The sequence below is a fragment of the Dendrobates tinctorius genome, unplaced genomic scaffold, assembly GCF_039654945.1.
Source record: "Dendrobates tinctorius isolate UK_male_01 unplaced genomic scaffold, ASM3965494v1 ptg000082l, whole genome shotgun sequence".
Classification (NCBI taxonomy): domain Eukaryota; kingdom Metazoa; phylum Chordata; class Amphibia; order Anura; family Dendrobatidae; genus Dendrobates; species Dendrobates tinctorius.
Window position 1 is genome coordinate 1,664,022 of NW_027361750.1, and position 20,208 is coordinate 1,684,229.

A 20,208-nucleotide genomic window follows, 5' to 3' on the forward strand; every position below is an offset into this window, starting at 1 on the left:
TAAAAATATTTGACAGATTCCCTTTAAGTACCAGTAAAATGGAACATAATGTAAGCCTGGCATAAACGCATAGATTCAATCTAAATTAATTCAAAAATATCATCAATGTATCAGTGTACAGCGAATGCTTGCAAGTAGCTTTATACTACACAATCAGAAAAACTATTCATGCACACAGTCACTACTACTACTACGATATCTTTACAAATCACGCTTTAGACAGTATAATATCAATCAATATTCACCTACTGGCATTTATAACACCCACACAGCATGATGAAGAACAAAATGTTAACCATCATAGGTTTGCTATGAGATGAGGAGGCACCACAGCTGTTAGGTGGGTTATTAGCTGAAGGAATCAACACGCATTGCATTGGAAAAGCGCAAAACCTGGAGTAACGCATACTCTTGTTGCCCTCACCACCAACAAGCTAAAACTCCTTCTGGTGCATATAACTGTTTAAAAGGACCAAGAACTGTCCCAATTCTCAATATCTGTAACTTGTCACCCACTCTTTTTAAATGAGTTGTTCTTTTCTATTAGAATTCTGCCGGCATGATAGGTGCTGGTATTTACTTTCCCTCATTTCCCAACATGCATTAAATCTGCTATTGTCCAGTGGTTTTCATGTCCTGAACTGAAATCTGGGACCATTCAATGAATCAAATAATCGAGGTTCAATAACTGAAGATGTAAAATGTATTAGGTCATAACTGTGGTTGATGGAAGGAAAAGACGGGATTATAAGATACAAGTGTAAGTGGCAATGAGAACAGTATCGTACACGGCTTTCCTATCTCTACAGCTCCTGGTGGTTGTTTATTTGGGATGATGAATCTGATACTTTCCTAGTCAATGCTGAAATGGATCTTGCTGACCACATCATCTACGTCAGTCTCCTCTGTGCAACATATTTTCATCCTAAAGATGAATGCATCAGTGCTATAAATATGGTGCGTTACATGCTGTCACCCGCCATGGCTTTTTTAATGGCAAGAAAAATAATTGTTATTGTTGGTAGTTTCACAGAAAATACATTAAAAAATACAGCATGGAGCTTTCTGCCATTCTACTAACACCACTTAAAGAATAACCGTCACTTTGTTTTTTTTTGTTTTTTTTCATAAATCCATAGGACACGCCAAAATAGGAAACTGTGTAATATATCTTACTAGAGAAATCTCATTCCTTCTCCTCGTGAACTGATCATTCATTCTTAAAATGCTCAATTCAGGGGTAAAACCTGGCTTCAGTGAATACAGACTTTCCCATTACTGCGATAGGAGATGGCAGTTGGTGCTCCTAAAGGTCTATGGAGACCTGTAACTGCAGTTTCAGGAGAACTTACAGTAGAATGTCTGCGTGGGCCTCTAGCTCCTTCCTCCTTAGAATTGTAAAAAGCACCAACTTCCATCTCCTATCTCAGTAATGAAGAAATCTGTCTTCACTGAATGCAGATTTTACAGATCTACAGTGAAAGATCAGTCCAGGAGGAGAAAGAAGCAGATTTCTCTGTTGCTTATTTTCATGTGTACTATTAATTTCTAAAATAAAAAAATGACGAAATGACGATTACCCTTTAAATGTTACCTACGTTTTAACAACTTTTTTTATTTATTTTGCTCATTTATATAGCGCCATGAATTCCACAGCGCTTTACAGACATTATCATGCCTATCCCCATGATGTAAATTCCCTATCAGTATGTCTTTGGAGTGTGGAAGGAAACCAGAGAACCCGGAGGAAACCCACACAAACACGGGGAGAACATACAAACTCCTTGCAGATGTTGTATTTGGTGGGATTTTTGTTTAAATACTCTATGGCAGCTTTATAAAAAATTGTATTGAATTTAGATTAAATATATAGAAGCTTTTGCGTACAACTTCTTTGTAGAAATATTTATCTTTAAAGGGTTGTTCACTACTGGACAACCCCAGATGAAAATCGATTCGGGACCCAATTAAAATAAACAGTGAACACTCACCTCCCACAGTGAGATGCCACTCAATATTCCATCAGGGCTGATTTCCACTCTGACGAAATAATAAGCGCTGCAGTCAAACAGCGGACGCTCATTGGCCGCAGGAGTCACTTGACACGAAAAGGTCATGTCTCCCACCAGGAATGGCGACGCCGACATCATAAGAGTGCTGCTGCTGTGAAGGTGACTCTCCATTTTATTTAAATTTGGTTCCTGAATTGAGTAAACTGGGGTCTTTTAGTTCTGTTCATCCCCTTTAAGGGTTACAGACAAGGAGTTATATGCCTAGCAAAATTAAAGGAGTTGGAAATTAAAATGTATCACCTATTTAAGGGATAGGTGATATGTTTCTGATCTTACAGTGTCCAATCACTTGGGCCCCCAATAATCACAAGAATGGGGGGGTTACTGGTTGTCCTGTGTAAATGGACCACGTATTGCATATATGGACTTCTGCTCCATTCATTCTCTATGGAACTGATGGAGATATACTCGCCTGTTGATGATATTTCACAAAAGTAAAAACGCCTCTGAGTTTTATCATTGATTTTCATCAATATTTGGTAAGTGTTCCAGTTTTCACCATCAGTGATTTTCATGTATGAAAAAAAAATGTACTGAAAAGCTTTTCCTATACATTGCATTGTTAAACAAGGATGGTGCATGGACTGTACACTGTGTGGTCCATGATTTTCACGGACCCATAAACCTGGATGGGTAATTTTGATCCATTAAGCGGATCAAAAATCGACTAATCACCACGACGTGTGAACATGTAAACAGCCCCATATACTATAAGCAGTATGTGTTCCATCTGTGTAAAACACAGAACATGTTCTTTACTCAAAGATGTCTAAATAAAGTCTTAGACCCATAGAGAATAAAGGAAGCCAGAGAGCACAGGTGTGTCCTGGGAGGATTCATTTCCACAGGCACTTAGGAACCTACTGAGATCAGAAATGTATCACCCATCCTGGAAATAGGTGATAAATTTAATGACCATCACTAAGGTCACAGGTGCAGACCGGTGGCGGACACAAACACCGCGCAAGGACAGTATATGGGTCCTTTGCAGTCTAATAATTCTGCTATGCAAAAACACAAGACGCGGAGACACCATCACATGTTTCTCAACGCAAGCAATGACTAGCCAGGTCTTTCCCCGGGAAGAAACAACCACGGGAAGGGAAGTCTCCAATGAAGGAAACCAGCTATGCCAAAACATGGTATCCATCCACAGACAGCTGTTTTGGGGTATTGCCCCTCATCAGTGTGGAGTTGGAAACTGGCTAATATGAGCAATGCCTAGTAAAAGACTATGAAAAATGATGATGAATGAACTCATGGAGATCAACATCCAACACTGCGGAGACACCATCACGTGTTTCTCAACGCAGCGATTCTAGAGCAATGCCCCCATCCCTTATGGGAAATATGCAAAAACATGCAAAACACAAGCCGCGGAGACACTATCACTTTTTTCTCTACGCAAGCAATGACTAGCCAGGTCCTCATTTTTCACAGTCTTTTACTAGGCATTGCTCCTACTAGCCAGTTCTCTACTCCACACTGATGAGGGGCAATACCCCGAAACAGCTGTCTGTGGATGGATACCATGTTTTGGCATAGGTGGTTTCCTTTATTGGAGACTGCCCTTCCCGTGGTTGTTCCTTCCCGGGGAAAGACCTGGCTAGTCATTGCTTGCATTGAGAAACATGTGATGGTGTCTCTGCTGCTTGTGATTTACATGTTTTTGCATATTTCCCATAAGGGATGGGGGCAGTGCTCTAGAATCACTGCGTTGAGAAACATGTGATGGTGTCTCCGCAGTGTTGGATGTTGATCTCCATGAGTTCATTCATCCTCATTTTTCACATAATAGTTCTGCTATGACAGCTCATTGCTGCTTTGGAGGTGGGAATGGGTCCCCATACCTCCTGGGCCCATATGTAGCAGCACATGCTGCAGTAATGATATTTTCACCCCTAGTGCAGGCGACCACTTTTCCGGCCCTAGCGCAATCCGACAAAACATCGAATGGCACTCAGGCCAATGTTAGTCTATGGGGCCATGTCTAATATTTCAGATCGCAGTTGGCAATGCAAGTCAATGAGTTCGTGGAAACCATCTGACTGCACTCGGATGACATAATGAAGAAGATGGAGAATGTGAGAGAATCAGATCACAATGTAATCACACTCTGATGAAACTCTGACCAGAGGGTGATTTGCATAATCGACTCGATTCTCTTGGATGAGAGGATACATAAGAATATTCTTTTTTCAAGATTTCAAAGGTGAATTGAATCACTAACACGTGGGATCCCCAAAAGGTCATTAAAATGTGAATTGTAATTAGTTAAGGCATCTTTGTAGATAAAATGCAAACACGTAATCACTTTTATGGCACAACTAACGCAAATTAATCCAGAATTTGCAGAAGATATTAGGCTGGTGCCAGATGTCTGAACATTCTGTCCAAACTTAGTTAAATGCCCTGTATTCACAAAATCCCTTGTTTAAACATACACGATGTACCGCAAAACTAATGTTAGAAGTGGTAACCAGATTAAGTGCACAGTATAACACATTTTGATATATTTTATTTACAGGCTCATTTAATGGCTTAATCAGCTATTTTTACGCTTTGAACCATAATCCAATGTTTCTTAAGCATTCGCATCATGGCCTTAACTACTCTGCTGCATTCTGTCCTCTGACTACAACTTTAGCTATGTTAATTACCTACTTGTATATCTTCATGACTGCGTTACTTCTGTGCAATCTCTTCCAAACAACATCCTAAAATGGAGCCATTGCTTTATTGGTAATGACTTAATTTTTTTTAACTTTTTGGCAAAATCCTCTTTTATCCTTGGATGACATGCCTTACTTTTCAGGGCATACTTATACTATAACATCATCATATTCTCAGTATGAGGTTAGTAGCTTGGAATTATGCAAAATACATTTGTGGCCAGATACAAGATAGTTCCAGTCTAACGCAAAATGTCATTAATATGTAACTAAATTACAATTATGCATCAGAGCTGTGAAGAGAAGCCCCGAGACGGATTATAAACTCATTACTGCATTATCATGTATTTTCCTGACAGCAGATCAATTCTTGGCAGATATGTGACTTTTACTAAATTACTGTACACAAGTAGTTTTGAAGTTGGACTAAGACTAATGATCAGACCCTGCCATGATGCCTGGTAATGTATGAGCAGTGTTCGATATAATACACAAACTGGGGAAATTATGAGCAAGTCGTACAAATAAGCATAGCTAAACCTAAGATAAAAAGAAAAGGAGCATATAGTGTGTAGTATGTAGATAAATAAATAGCAATTGTACATGTATATAACATAGGGTGCTTATTAAATAACAGTATTTTGATTAAAAAAAGTGTAAAAGCCACCCCACCGCGACAAGGTGTACCCAATCGGGACAATACTATGTTTAGTATTAAAATCTCACCTTGTGTCAACCGGCCTCAATATAGGGCAGAGAAGTACCCAGACTTGAATGTTCAGACACCTGCTCATGGGAAGCTACATAGGTGAAATGCCTAGCTCAAAAATTGGGAGTTGTAAAATCACTCAAAATTCAGTGCCCACTCAAGTGATGATCTGCGGAATATCGGGGTCACTCACTTTACAATCATTTTCATTTACAATAACTTTTGCCGGGCCATTAAAACATAAATCCACACTTGAGGAAGGTTACCTTGTTAACTAAACTGCTTGCAGTACAGGACTATGTTATACAGTGGTGTGAAAAAGTGTTTGCCCCTCCCTGATTTCCTATTCTTTTGCATGTTTTAAATTGTGTCTTCAGAAAGGAAGAAGACTAGAACGCTAGCGCCAGTTACAGGAAGTAGGAATCCTTAAAGTCAATGTCGACCCTTTAACAAGCCTTGTGACATGACAGGATAAAAGCCAAAATCAGAATCACAATTTGCAGACACTGTGTTTTGGGGTACTGACCCTTGTCAGTGCAAAGTGTGAGATCTAGTTTAGCTGGGTGAGAGGCATTTGACTGGGATCCAAGGGGTAACGTTTCTCCTTGTGCAAAGTGACATGTTTGTAACACTTAAATTTTTAAGATCACCAAACAAATTTAAATATGAGACAAAGATAACGCAAGTAATAAAAAAATTCAGTTTTTAAATGAAGGACTTTATGATTAAGGGAAAAATAAATCAAACCTTGCCCCCTCATCCCCTTAAAATAGAAATTAACTGTGGCTTATCACATCTTTGGGAAGCTGAGTTCTAATACCCTAGCCACACCCAGGCCTGATTACTGCCATACCTGTTCTCAATCAAGAAATCATTTACATACGACCTATCTGACAAACTGAAGTATGCCTAAAGATCCTCAAAAGCTAGACATCATGCCGCGATCCAAAGAAATTCTAGAACAAATGAGAAATGAAAAACAAAAGTAATTGAGATCTATCAGTTTGGAAAAGGTTATAAAGTCATTTCTAAAGCTTTGGGACTGCAGCGGGCCACAGTTGGAGCCATTATCCATAGATGGCGAAAACATGGAACAGTGTTGAACCTTTCTAGGAGTGGTCACCCAACCAAAATTACCCCAAGATTGCAGCAACAACTCATCCAAGAGGTCACAAAAGACCTCACAACAACGTCCAAAGAACTGTAGGCCTCACTTGCCTCAGTTAAGTTCAGTGTTCATGCCTACACCATAAGAACGAGACTGGGAAGAATGGCTTGCATGGCAGAGTTCCAAGACAAAAACTACTGCTGAGCAATAAGAACATAAAGGCTCATCTCAGTTTTGCCAGAAAACATCATGATGAACTGCAAGATTTTTGGAGAATACTCTGTGGACTGATGATACAAAAGTTGAACTTTTTGGAGGGTGTATGTCTTATTACATCTGGCGTAGAAGTAACACAACATTACAGAAAGGGAACAACATACCAACAATAAAATATGGTGGTAGTAGTGTGTTGGTCTGGGACTGTTTTGCTGCTTCACGACCTGGAAGACTTGCTGTGGAAAATGGAATCTTGAATTCTGCTGTCTATCAAGATACAGGAAAGATGCATATCTTTGTACCGTGTTAGCCAGTAGATAGAAAAATATTCAGGATTGAGAGTCCTCAGTAGTTGATACCTTTTAATGGCTAACTGAAAAGATGGTAACACATTGCAAGCTTTCGAGACTACTCAGGTCTCTTCATCAGGCTAGACTAATACAAAATCTGAAGTCACATATTTATGCACAATACAGCCTAGAAAAAATGCAATAGATAAGACAAGTGACGTGAAGCAGAACTATCAATATTTTGTCTATCAAAAAATCCTGAAGGAGAATGTCCAGCCATCTGTTCATAACCTCAAGCAGAAGTGCACTTGGGTTATGCAGCAGAAAAATGATCCAAAACACACCAATAAGTCCACCACTGAATGGTTTAAGAAAAACAAAATTAAGACTTTGGAGTGGCCTAGTCAAAGTCCTAACCTTAATCCGATTGAGATGCTGTGGTATGACCTTAAAAAGGCGGTTCCTGGTCGGAAACCCTCCAGTGTGGCTGAATTAAAACAATTCTGCAAAGATGAGTGAGTGGGTTAATTCTGAAAAGATGATGTAAAAGCCTAATTGCCAGTTATCGCAAACGCTTGATTGCAGTTGTTGCTGCTAAGGGTGACCCAACCAGTCATTAGGTTTAGGGGGCATTCACTTTTTCCCACAGGGCCTTGTAAATTTGGATTTCTTTTTCCCTTAATAATAAAGACCTTCATTTAAAAATTGCATTTTGTGTTTACTGTGGTTGTCTTTGTCTAATATTTAATGTGCAAAAGAATAGGAAATCATGAAGGGAGAAACACTGTATATACTGTGCTGTTGTCTACCTGTCATTCATGTACTGTGCCCCTCTATACCTGTACCAAATGGAGTGTACTTTTCTTTACTTGTGCTAAATACTTTGTACTATTCTTTATCAGTAGAACAGGCACTGGACTTCTTCCTACCTGTACTACTTGTACTGTACTGTTCTGTACCTTTACTACACATCCTGTACTGTTTCCTACCTGTACTACATGCATTGCAGTGTTCTCTACCTGTACTATATGTACTGCTTGCTACTTGTGCTGCTCTCTACCTATACTACCTGTACTGTACTGTAGAACTCTGTACCTTTACTACACGTTCTACAAGTATTGTACAGCTCCCTACCTGTACTACATGTACTGACTGCACAATAATGCTTTCTGCCTGTTCCTCATGTACTGTACTGTTATCTACCTGTACTACATGTACTGTACTGCTCCCTACCTGTACTAAATGTACTGACTGCGCAGTAATGCTTTCTGCCCGTTTCTCATGTACTGCATTGTTCCCTACCTGCACTACATGTATTGTACTGTTCCCTACCTGCACTACATGTACTGACTGCATAATAATGCTTTCTGCCTGTTCCTCATGTACTGTACTGCTGCCTACCTGTACTACATGTACAGACTGCACAATAATGCTTTCTGCCTGTTCCTCATGTACTGTACTGTTCTCTACCTGTACTACATGTACTGTACTGCTCCCTACCTGTACTAAATGTACTGACTGCATAATAATGCTTTCTGCCCTTTTCTCATGTACTGCACTGCTCCCTACCTGCACTACATGTATTGTACTGTTCCCTACCTGCACTACATGTACTGACTGCATAATAATGCTTTCTGCCTGTTCCTCATGTACTGCACTGTTCCCTACCTGCACCACATGTATTGTACTGTTCCCTACCTGCACTACATGTACTGACTGCACAATAATGCTTTCTGCCTGTTTCTCATGTACTGTACTGCTCCCTACCTGTACTTAATGTACTGACTGCATAATAATGCTTTCTGCCCGTTTCTCATGTACTGCACTGTTCCCTACCTGTACTACATATATTGTACGGTTCCCTACCTGTACTAAATGTACTGACTGCATAATAATGCTTTCTGCCTGTTCCTCATGTACTGTACTGTTCCCTACCTGCACTACATGTACTGACTGCATAATAATGCTTTCTACCTGTTCCTCATGTACTGTACTGTTCCCTACCTGCACTACATGTACTGACTGCATAGTAATGCTTTCTACCTGTTCCTCATGTACTGTACTGCTCCCTACCTGTACTACATGTACAATAATGCTTTCTGCCTGTTCCTCATGTACTGTACTGTTCTCTACCTGTACTACATGTACTGTACTGCTCCCTACCTGTACTAAATGTACTGACTGCATAATAATGCTTTCTGCCTGTTTCTCATGTACTGCACTGTTCCCTACCTGTACTACATGTACTGTACTGCTCCCTACCTGTACTACATGTACTGACTGCATAATAATGCTTTCTACCTGCTCCACATGTACTGTACTGTTCCCTACCTGCATTACATGTACTGACTGCATAATAATGCTTTCTACCTGTTCCACATGTACTGTACTGTTCTCTACCTGTACTACATGTACTGACTGCATAATAATGCTTTCTGCCTGTTCCTCATGTACTGTACTGCTCCCTACCTGCACTACATGTACTGACTGCATAATAATGCTTTCTGCCTGTTCCACATGTACTGTACTGCTCCCTACCTGCACTACATGTACTGACTGCATAATAATTCTTTCTGCCTGTTCCTCATGTACTGTACTGCTCCCTACCTGCACTACATGTACTGACTGCATAATAATGCTTTCTGCCTGTTCCTCACGTACTGTACTGCTCCCTACCTGCACTACATGTACTGACTGCATAATAATGCTTTCTGCCTGTTCCTCATGTACTGTACTGCTCCCTACCTGCACTACATGTACTGACTGCATAATAATGCTTTCTACCTGTTCCACATGTACTGTACTGCTCCCTACCTGTACTACATGTACTGACTGCATAATAATGCTTTCTCCCTGTTCCACATGTACTGTACTGTTCTCTACCTGTACAACATGTACTGACTGCATAATAATGCTTTCTGCCTGTTCCACATGTACTGTACTGTTCTCTACCTGTACTACATGTACTGACTGCATAATAATGCTTTCTCCCTGTTCCACATGTACTGTACTGTTCCCTACCTGCACTACATGTACTGACTGCATAATAATGCTTTCTGCCTCTTCCTCATGTACTGTACTGTTCTCTACCTGTACTACACGTACTGACTGCATAATAATGCTTTCTGCCTGTTCCACATGTACTGTACTGTTCTCTACCTGTACTACATGTACTGACTGCATAATAATGCTTTCTGCCTGTTCCTCATGTACTGTACTGTTCTCTACCTGTACTACACGTACTGAACTGCTTCTTACCGTGCTAGTTTTCAAATGAAATGCATGGATATCCCATGTATTACAGGAAATGCCGTTTACGGAGATATGCAATAACAAGACACCTCATATTTTCTTTCAGATATTTCCAATTTATTTCAACCACCTAAAATCTCCAATTTGGTGAATTTTATGTATGTTCATTATATTATCAAATGTGATATTGTCGTCAAGATGTAGATAGTTTAAAAACGATATAACTTTGGTCCGGGCGACGTGCATCAGCATTTCTTCTCCTATGAGAACGAAAGCTGCAATATCCAATGCTCATTGTGTTCTACATTCTTACTAACGTCAGCTCATCATGCGCAGCTGAGCACCACCATGAAACCGATCTCCAGAGGTCAACGTGTAAATGGACACACACTTTCCAGGCAACACTTTGGTGCTCAAGCCTTTGTCTGCAGCACAGCAGAAGACAGGACCGGTGTAATACGAGGGCATATATCTCACCTCAAACTACATCTCCATGCACAGACACCCTACGTTTAATTGTGGCCGGGGCCCGAGGGATTTGTTATCATGTTCTCATTTTAATTTATTGTTTAAAATTTATGTAAGATTTTAGGAGAGAATGCAATGATATATTTTATTATGGCAAAAGAATATGTAATTTCTAAGGAAATATGCGCATGTTTTGTAAAATTCGAGTAAATTCCCTTTAATCCATCATCAATATATCTAAGAGCCTGCGGGAATGCAGAATAAATTAAAAAAAAAATAAAATAACATAAAATATTTCTAATCAGTGGAATCTCCTAGTTGGTTATTTCTCAGTTTTCTTTCTCTGATTTTGTGTAATTCTCTAATCATATTTAATGCAGATTTATCTGACTTTTTATATTATTGGATGCAGGAGCATAGGAGTTTCACTGAAATATTACTTGTAATAGCGTAACATGGAGAGCCACACGAAAGAGGATTTTTGGAAGGATGCAAAAAAGTCCCTGCAATTTGTGTGTGGTCTGAGGACGGGGGGCCCAAGAATGAATTTGCATCTCTGTCTTGCTAATTTGTAACCATCCACAAACCCGAAAATGCTCGCAAACAACTAATGCACAGTCTGGGCCATGATTCATATGTCATTTTTATTTCTCAGATGCAAAAAAAGGGACGAGTGTTGTAGATCTGATTTTCATCTGTTTTTGGTCCCTGTGTCTGTTTTTACCTTCCACGCGTCATTTCATCTGCTTTTCTCGCATGAGGAAGATTCACAACCTGATAATCAGACGCAACTCGTGCATACCGAAAAACTCAGCTAGCATTCTTCCGATTATTTTACGGTTGTGTGCACAAGCCCTAAGGGCTCATTCAGACATCTGACTTTCCTGTACTAGTGTAATCCATGATTTTCATGGATAGCACTCGTACTTGTGATACTCTATGGGGCCATTCACATGTCTATGGTTTTTCACGGACCGAACAATCAGTCGAAAATCGTGCAGATATATCCGATTGTGATCCAACGATCAGATCAAAATTGGCAATGCAAGTGAATGGTTCCATGAAAAAATCGGACCACACTTGGATGCCATTCGAGTGCAGTTCGATTTTCCCAGACTGTCAGAAAGGAGAAGGTGGATAAACATTTGTTTTTCACCACTTATGAGAAAAAGTGATGACACTCGGACCGTTTTTCTCGTGCGTGATAAAATTAGCCCTTACAGGCCTAAGAGTCCATAAAAATCAGAAACGGCACACAAATGCCGGCTACAGTATGAGCTCTCTATTTTTAACACTGTAATTGAGTCTTTGGAATTTTTTAAAATAAATAAAGAAAATTGGATCATTTTTTGAGCATCAAAAACGTTTCTGACTAAATGAGGCCTTAGTGGAACAACGGACAGATGCAACTCAGGATTGCATTGGTGTCCTGCCCACTCTATTTTACAGACTCACCTGTGGACGAGTTTTATCTGCAAATTGGATCAAAACTGGATATGTGAAAAGGCTCATAGAGTATAAGAAGTCTGAGGCCTTAGCACAGGGATGTCAAACTCAAATACACCGAGAGACAAAATTAAAAACCTGGACCAAGTCAAGGGCCAACCTTGATATTTATTAAAAAAAAGTTTATAAATGAGGAAAAGTTTTTACTTCTTATCAAATATAACGATGAACCTTTTCATATGGAAACAAACTTAAAAGGGTTATCCCACAAAGTACATTTAAATTAATAGATCTTATAATAAAATAAACACATAATCACAAATGAGGCATACTGAAATGTAATAATAAAGCATATAAGCCTTAGAAAATGCAGATAATAAAATATAATACCAACAAAAGTGCCCTCAATCGCAGTATGATACCCCCGCATGGTATGATGACCCTACTGTACCCTCCTCAACCTCCCCAGAAATGTTTTGTAACTCCATTAAAGTTAACTTTCCCAACTGTGATCCCTACACAGCCCTCCACATAATATAATAGGCCCCACATAGTCCTCCATACAGTATAATGGGCCGTGCATTGCCTTCCATACATTACAAAGGCTCCACATAGTCCTTCATACAATATAAGGACCCTCTATTGCCTTCCACACAGTATAATGGCCCAACATAGTCCTCCCAATAGTATAGTGGCCCACATAATCCTCCATTCAGTGTAATGGGCCCTACATTGACTTCCATTCTGTTTAATGACCCCACACAGTCTTTTATACAGTATAATGGGCTCAGTATTGCCTTCCATACAGTATAATGGCCCCATATAGTCCTCAATACGGTATAATGGGTCCCCATACTCCTCCATACAGTATAATGGGACTTTCATTGCCTTCCATACAGTATAATGGCCCCACATATTCCTCCCAACAGTATAGTGGCCCACATAGTCTTCTATACAGTGTAATAATGGTCCCTGCATTGCCTTCCAAACAGTATAATGGCCCCACATAGTGCTCCATAAAGTACAATGGGCCCTGCATTGCCTTCTATACATTATTATGGGCCCCACATAACCCTCCATACAATATAATGGACCCGCAGCATCCCACATACAGCATATTGGACCCAAATAGTCCTCCAGCTGTGCCAAGAAGTGCAGAGGTTCAGAGCACTCACTGCTAAGACCAGAGGAGTGGGGGAATGAAGAGAGATGAGTATTTTTTATGTGGGGCCATTATACTGTATGGAAAGCAATGCAGGACCCATTATACTTTATGGAAGGAAATTCAGGAGCCATTATACTGTACGGAGGACTATTTGGGTTCTTTATACTGTATGGAAGGCAATGAAAGTTCCATTATACTGCACTGCTTGGCACAGCTGCGCGTTGTAGTAATGACATCGTGCCTTCTGCACTGAGATATCAGACACAGAGGGAGAATGATAGCGGAGGGACCCACAGCTGACAGCTCCTTCTTTCATTATTGCTTTGAACTGTATCGGGCCCGCCCAGCGACACAGGTCAAATACACTTACCTTGCAGGCCAGATTTCACCCTCGGGTCAGAGTTTGGCTAACCTAAGGAAGCAAAAATCTGAGTCTGTTGCAGATTTTGTTTTCACCATTAAACTTATTATTATGAGACTGACATTATACCGAATTAAAATTTGGCACCAAGGGTCAATGTCCAAACACAAAATACCCGAAGCATATGGATGAAAGAGTGGTCGTAAATGGCTGCACATCCAGTTGGAAGAATGTCTCAAGTGGGGTACCACAGGGCTCTGCCCTGGGCCCTGTATTGTTCAACATCTTTATCAACGATTTAGATTAAGGAATTGAGGGTAAACTGATTAAATTTGCTGATGACACAAAGCTAGGAGGGATAGCTAATACTATAGAAGAGAGAGAGAGGATTCAAAAAGATTTAAATAAACTGGAGAAGTGGGCAGCAACTAACAGAATGGTTTTTAACAGGGAGAAATGCAAAGTACTACATCTGGGCAATAAAAATGAAAAAAGCATATATAGAATGGGAGGAATAGGGCTAAGTGACAGCACATGTGAAAAAGACTTGGGTATACTAATAGATCACAGACTGAATATGAGTCAACAGTGTGATGCAGCAGCAAAAAAGGCAAATGCAATTCTAGGATGTATTAACAGAAGCATACAGTCTAGATCACATGAAGTCATTATTTCCCTCTACTCCTCTTTGGTCAGACCTCATCTGGAATACTGTGTACAGTTTTGGGCACCACATTTTAAAAAAGACATCAACAAACTGGAGCAAGTTCAGAAAAGAGCGACCAGAATGGTGACCGGTCTGCAAACCCTGTCTTATGAGGAAAGGTTGCAGGATTTGGGAATGTTTAGTTTGCAAAAGAGAAGACTGAGAGGAGACTTAATAGCTGTCTACAAATATCTAAAGGGCTGTCACATTGTAGAAGGATCAACTTTATTCTCATTTGCACAAGGAAAGACTAGAAGCAATGGGATGAAACTGAATGGGAGGAGACACAGATTAGATATTAGAAAAAAACTTTTTGACAGAGTGATCAATGAGTGGAACAGGCTGCCACGAGAAGTGGTGAGTTCTCCTTCAATGAAAGTCTTCAAACAGAGGCTGGACAGACATCTGACTGGGATGATTTAGCGAATCCTGCTTTGAGCAGGGGGTTGGACCAGATGGCCCAGGAGGTCCCTTCCAACTCTACGATTCTATGATTCTACGAAATCTTATCCTCTTTGCCGTTACTGGATTCAGCTGCATGTTTTCCACTTGAAAGTCCAAATGGAATATCTGTAACAATTCCTCCGTGTTTGTACAAACCCGGAAGGTATATTCATGTGAAGTTTTCTGGTGTGGATTTTGTTGGCTGAGTAGTACATGTATAAAAACTGCTCCTAAAATACACGTTTTTTTGTGCGATTGTGTAGGAACAGTTTTTTTATGCTGCTTAATTCCTTCTTTGACTTGATTTTCCATTGTGGTTCTCTATACATTTTTAATATGGGGTTATGGCATTAATGTATGTTTTTTTAGCTAATTTTTGTTGCAAAATCACAGAAAGAGGTGTTAAAAACCATGATAGAAATAACGTAAAAAAATGCAGAAAATGTACCAAAGAATTGATGACGTTTTTTCTAAAATTAATTAACTAATTAAAATATGTCTGAAAAAAATGCAACACATGGACTATAGGCAGGTTTCTCATTGAATGAGTGGGATGCCTGTTGCAAGCATATTTGAAGCATTTTTTATGTAGATCGTGGAGCAGAAAGTGCTCCAAAAATTGCGTCAAATACGTCCATATGAACACACCCTAAGAGTTACATCTTCGTGCAGGGCTACGCAAATCGAAGCTAGAGAAAAGAAAGTATTTGCCAGAAGAAGGAGAAATTCTATTATATCTCATTTTAATAAAAAGAGGAACAAAATAATAAACAAACAACATTTTATCATCCTGAACATTTTGGAAAAATGTATGCATTGTGTTATGTGATGCAAGCATAGTTGTTTGATTTAAACACCAAGAAAACCTTACAGAGTAAGGGCATGGCTTAAATACCTAAAAAAATACATTTACTACCCTTCTACCCTTAATAGCTTCAGCACCGCTGCTCTCATGGTCTCCACCGGTCTGTGCTTACTTCCTGCTGTACATCATTCACATAACTGCTGCAGCCAATCACTGCCCTGACAGCTGAGGCCACGTGAATGATACATGGCACCTGAACCCTGCAGCAATTAACCAAAGAATGGCAAGGATCACCATAGTGCTGGCGCTGTATTGCTATGGAATGCAAGAGGTGACTATATGTGTTCTTTTATGTTTCACCCTTTCTTTGAGCTACACAAAATTTTAAAATCCACCCATGCCACTCCCCAAAAATTAGCAGAAAAATTAACCTTTTAACACATTTTTGAAAATAATTTTCTGGTATTCATCAATGTTAAGGTTTATCACTATCCTTGGTCAACACTTTAAGAGGTCGGCCACTGTTCGGTCAACACCTTATAAATCCCCAAGCTGAGGCCTCGTGAATGATGCATGGCGCCTCATTTCTGCAGGAATTAACCAAAGAATGGAAGGGATCACCAAAGTGCTTGTGCTGGTCTGGCAGAGGATATCAAATGAGAGTTTATGGTTTATTTTAAGTTTAACCCTAACAAAACAAAAAAAAACGCTTTTCAACAAGTTTTAAAAAACATTGTTCTAGTGTCCATCAATGTTAAGATTTATCACTACTCTTTGCCAACACTTATAGGGGTTGTCCACTACTCGGAATCCTTATGTTTCACCCTTGTAAATAAATGGTCTCTTACTCTTTCCGGATGTATGTGATACATCCAAAGACAAGGAGAGTGAAGCCGGTGATAATTGGCCGCAGGGATCGTGTGACATTGTTATGGCTGTGAGAGACCGTGCCAACACCACTGGAACGGCACCAACACTGGAGATGAGTATAAGTGCCTTTATTTTACATGGGGGGAGCACAGGGCTTCAGAAGGGTTTGTGAGTAGTGGATGACCACCTTAAACCTAATTTACACGACTATTATACAGATTCATTTATAAGTTTGTTTCTCGCAACATCTGATGTCCTTTATACATGTTCACTCTGCATTGTAAAGGGTCCCAAAATATGCTGGCACCATATGAATAAAGAAAGATTCATCGTATTCGCTAATCAGGCCTTTCCAAGTTACCATCCGGTCACGTCATTAGCCAGTATACTATTTATCTGTGAGGCCCCCTGACTGGAACTGATCACTTAAATCAGAACACACTCAATAGAAATAAAAAAGTGATTATTCTATCATACTCAGGACTGATCTGTTTCATTTTATTGAAATAATTCAAGAAAATACTTTCAAAGTGTATAACGTCAGATAAAGTAAGCTCTCCATGTTCACACAGCACAGATTTCAGGCAACCACCTTCATAATATCACGGACTGTTCTCATCAAAACCAATTCAAGCTGTCTTTCTACTGTCGAATTGGTGGAGAAAGGTTGAACTTGATGGACCTAGGTCTTTTTTCAACCTATGTAACTATAAATTGTATCAAAAGCTCATAAAGCCAAATATAAATATTGTTTGTACATGTAAAGTTATCAATGTTTTTAAATATTTAATTCACTATTTTAGCACCTGTGCCAAAAATTGAAAAGGTTGAGAAAAGGGGCCATGGTTAACCTTTTGGAAAAAATCACTAATGCATATTTCTGAATGCAATTCTCCATAAAAGTTGCAGAAAAGTCATTGTATTCTAGACACAGCAGTCTAAAAAAGGGCACAAAACAAATACATTTCTGGTGCTACCTTTATTTTTAAGATTCTCAAAAAGTCACAATTTGAGCAAAATTCTTGACTACTTTGCATCATATAATACACTGGTCTCCACTCTTGTATTGGGGAGTGCACTAGGTTGCACATGCGTAATATGCCACAAATTCACCATTACGTCTGATATGTGATAAATATGGAACGGTGAAATTGAAGTATATACATTAAAGATTTGGCGGAAATTAAGTGATTTTTGAAAAATGTGGCTCCTTACGTTTACCAGCAGTCCTATGAAAATCAGAGATGAGAAAACCGAGTATTGCTCTAATCGGCACGTGTCAGATCTCGTGCCATGCCGACATGATGGTACAAACGGAATTAATGTAAAAAAAAAAATTAATATAAAAAAATTCAGAAACAATTTTTTTTTGTTATTTATAGGCAGGTAAGAAAGGCTGAAAAATCACAATGTTGCACCATATCTCATTTTAGATAAAGCCTATGAAGCTGAAAAACTGTGTCCCTGACAATAACTGTGTTGTAAGCTACCGTAGTGTCTGGTTGCCTTTGGTTACAGATCATCATTGTTCTCCACACTATATATATATATATATATATATATATGCACAATACTATATATATATAGTGGCAGAGTTGATATTTTCTGGGGTTGGTGCATCACACACCCCACAAGGAACAGTCTACAGACAATCAAGGCCGTATCCAAATGATGGGTGATATCCACCTTGGGATGAAGGTCACAACCTGACCATGATCATAGAGGCTCATTCCCTGGATTTTCTACCTCCTCTGCTCGATTAGATGCCTTATTGGCCATGAAAATGTTGCTAAGCAATGTGGGCCTATTGTTCAGAGAAGTAATGGCAGATCTCACCGCTAACTTACACAAAGCCACACGCTTATAAAACTTTTTTTTTTTTGATCAGTACATTTTGTGCTGGCGTATTTCTTTTCTCAAGCTCTGCCAGCTCCTTAGCAGCACCGGATAGGATTATTATTGATTGAAATCATCTCTCCTTTAGTCTTTTGGGGTTTTTTTTCTGCCTTACGTTTTAGTATCGAACTCTCATTGCTGATAATTTACAGAGGATCCTCCCTTTCGCTTAGTCTCGGCATCAGGAGAGAACCAACTATTAAAAGATTTTCATTGTATAACCTCAACAAACCAGCAGCTTCTTCAAGATTAAATGTTACATAACTTGATTTGCCGGGATTACAGCGACGGAAATGTATTCTCCGCTACATACATTCATACGTGTGTGTTCTGTAGATTATGATATGCTGAACATTTTCTTATCAGTGTTTCATTACTAAAATGCTTTTTTAGCTTTTTTTTAGCGTCTTGGATAACAAGGTAATAACGAGATGATTTAAGCAATTAAATGGCACAACCCATGCAATGTTTTATGTCCATTCTGTATATATAGTATAACTAGTAATAATAATAACAACTTAAATAATAGCAAGAATACAAATAATAATAGTAGGAAACATAATAATGATAATACTACTCATCATAGATACATGTCAGAAGAGCAACAATGTTCTCCTCCGTAAACTGCTCATGTAGGAGATATATAATACATACTGTATATACACTTCAGAGTTGGAAGAGAAATTTCCCATCTACTTACCTTGCTTAAAGTGGATTAAAGACAAGCTGACCAGCCCCGGGAAGGATCGGTTCATGTCTTCACCAGAGCTTGTTAGATGTTCTCCAGGAGAAGACACTTCACAATGAGCTTTTGTCCCATGTCTTGCTTCTTGGACCTATCCCAGGGCTCTACAAGTCTAGAGAGGGACAGCGACTGTAGAGTGCCATGAAGCTTAGTCTTAAGATTTAGTACATCCTCCTCCAGAGATGATGATGGTGTTGATGGTGGTGGTGATGGTGGTGGTGATGATGATGATGATGGAGATGGGCTGCCTAGTTCTGCAGCTGGGGATAGATTGTGGAATGGGAGAGCAGGCGGATCAGCTCAGCTTGGAGATGCTGAACTGCAAAGACATAGGCACACACATTCACACCATCACACACACTCACTGTACAGCAGGCACACACACAAGCACAAGGGATGGACCGGCCTGGATCTCCTGCAATCTGGCTCAGAGGATCTAGAGGTGAAAGCTAATTGGATTGAGCTCTGCATCACCAAGGACAGCAGCAACAGATCGGCAAGTGCTCCTCACCAAAGCCAAGAAATCCCGAGGAGAACAAGCACAGGGTGGAGAGGAGGGGGCTGGGGGAATCCTATTCTGAGCACAGCTTTAACCCTTGCGGCAATGCAGTTTCCGAGCTTAAAGCAGCAGCTCGCTTCAAAGCTTTTACAAAGACGTCCTAGTATTCAAAAATATGGACGTTCTATGAGACTCGTATAGGCTTTTTTGTCGTATTTATGCAGTATTGAAATGTACAATCTCATAAATAAATATTTACTATCTACCATTTTAAAGTAATAAAAATCAATGTTAAAGAAAAAAAATTAGGAAGTAGATGAGCCTGGAGGTTGTGAGAGCTGGAGAAACGTGAGATACGTATAGTAATTACAGTATAGGTAAGTTAGACTTTAGGGTGCTTTTAATATGAGACGTTTACTGTCAATCATCCCTTACCTGACTGACGTACTCAAAAGGACACAGCCCAATAATACATTCGTTTGCA

The 20,208-nt window shown here is 39.6% G+C and overlaps 1 protein-coding gene across 1 annotated transcript in view; it reads right to left on the minus strand.

Annotated features, from left to right (window-relative positions):
- The window catches only part of KCNB2 (potassium voltage-gated channel subfamily B member 2), a 422,220-nt gene extending 402,318 nt beyond the window's left edge, over positions 1-19,902 (minus strand). Inside the window, exon 1 of the mRNA XM_073583841.1 lies at positions 19,181-19,902. The gene's annotated coding sequence lies outside the window, so the exon portion shown is untranslated. The remainder of the gene's footprint in view (positions 1-19,180) is intronic.
- Between the last annotated feature and the right edge of the window lie 306 nt (positions 19,903-20,208).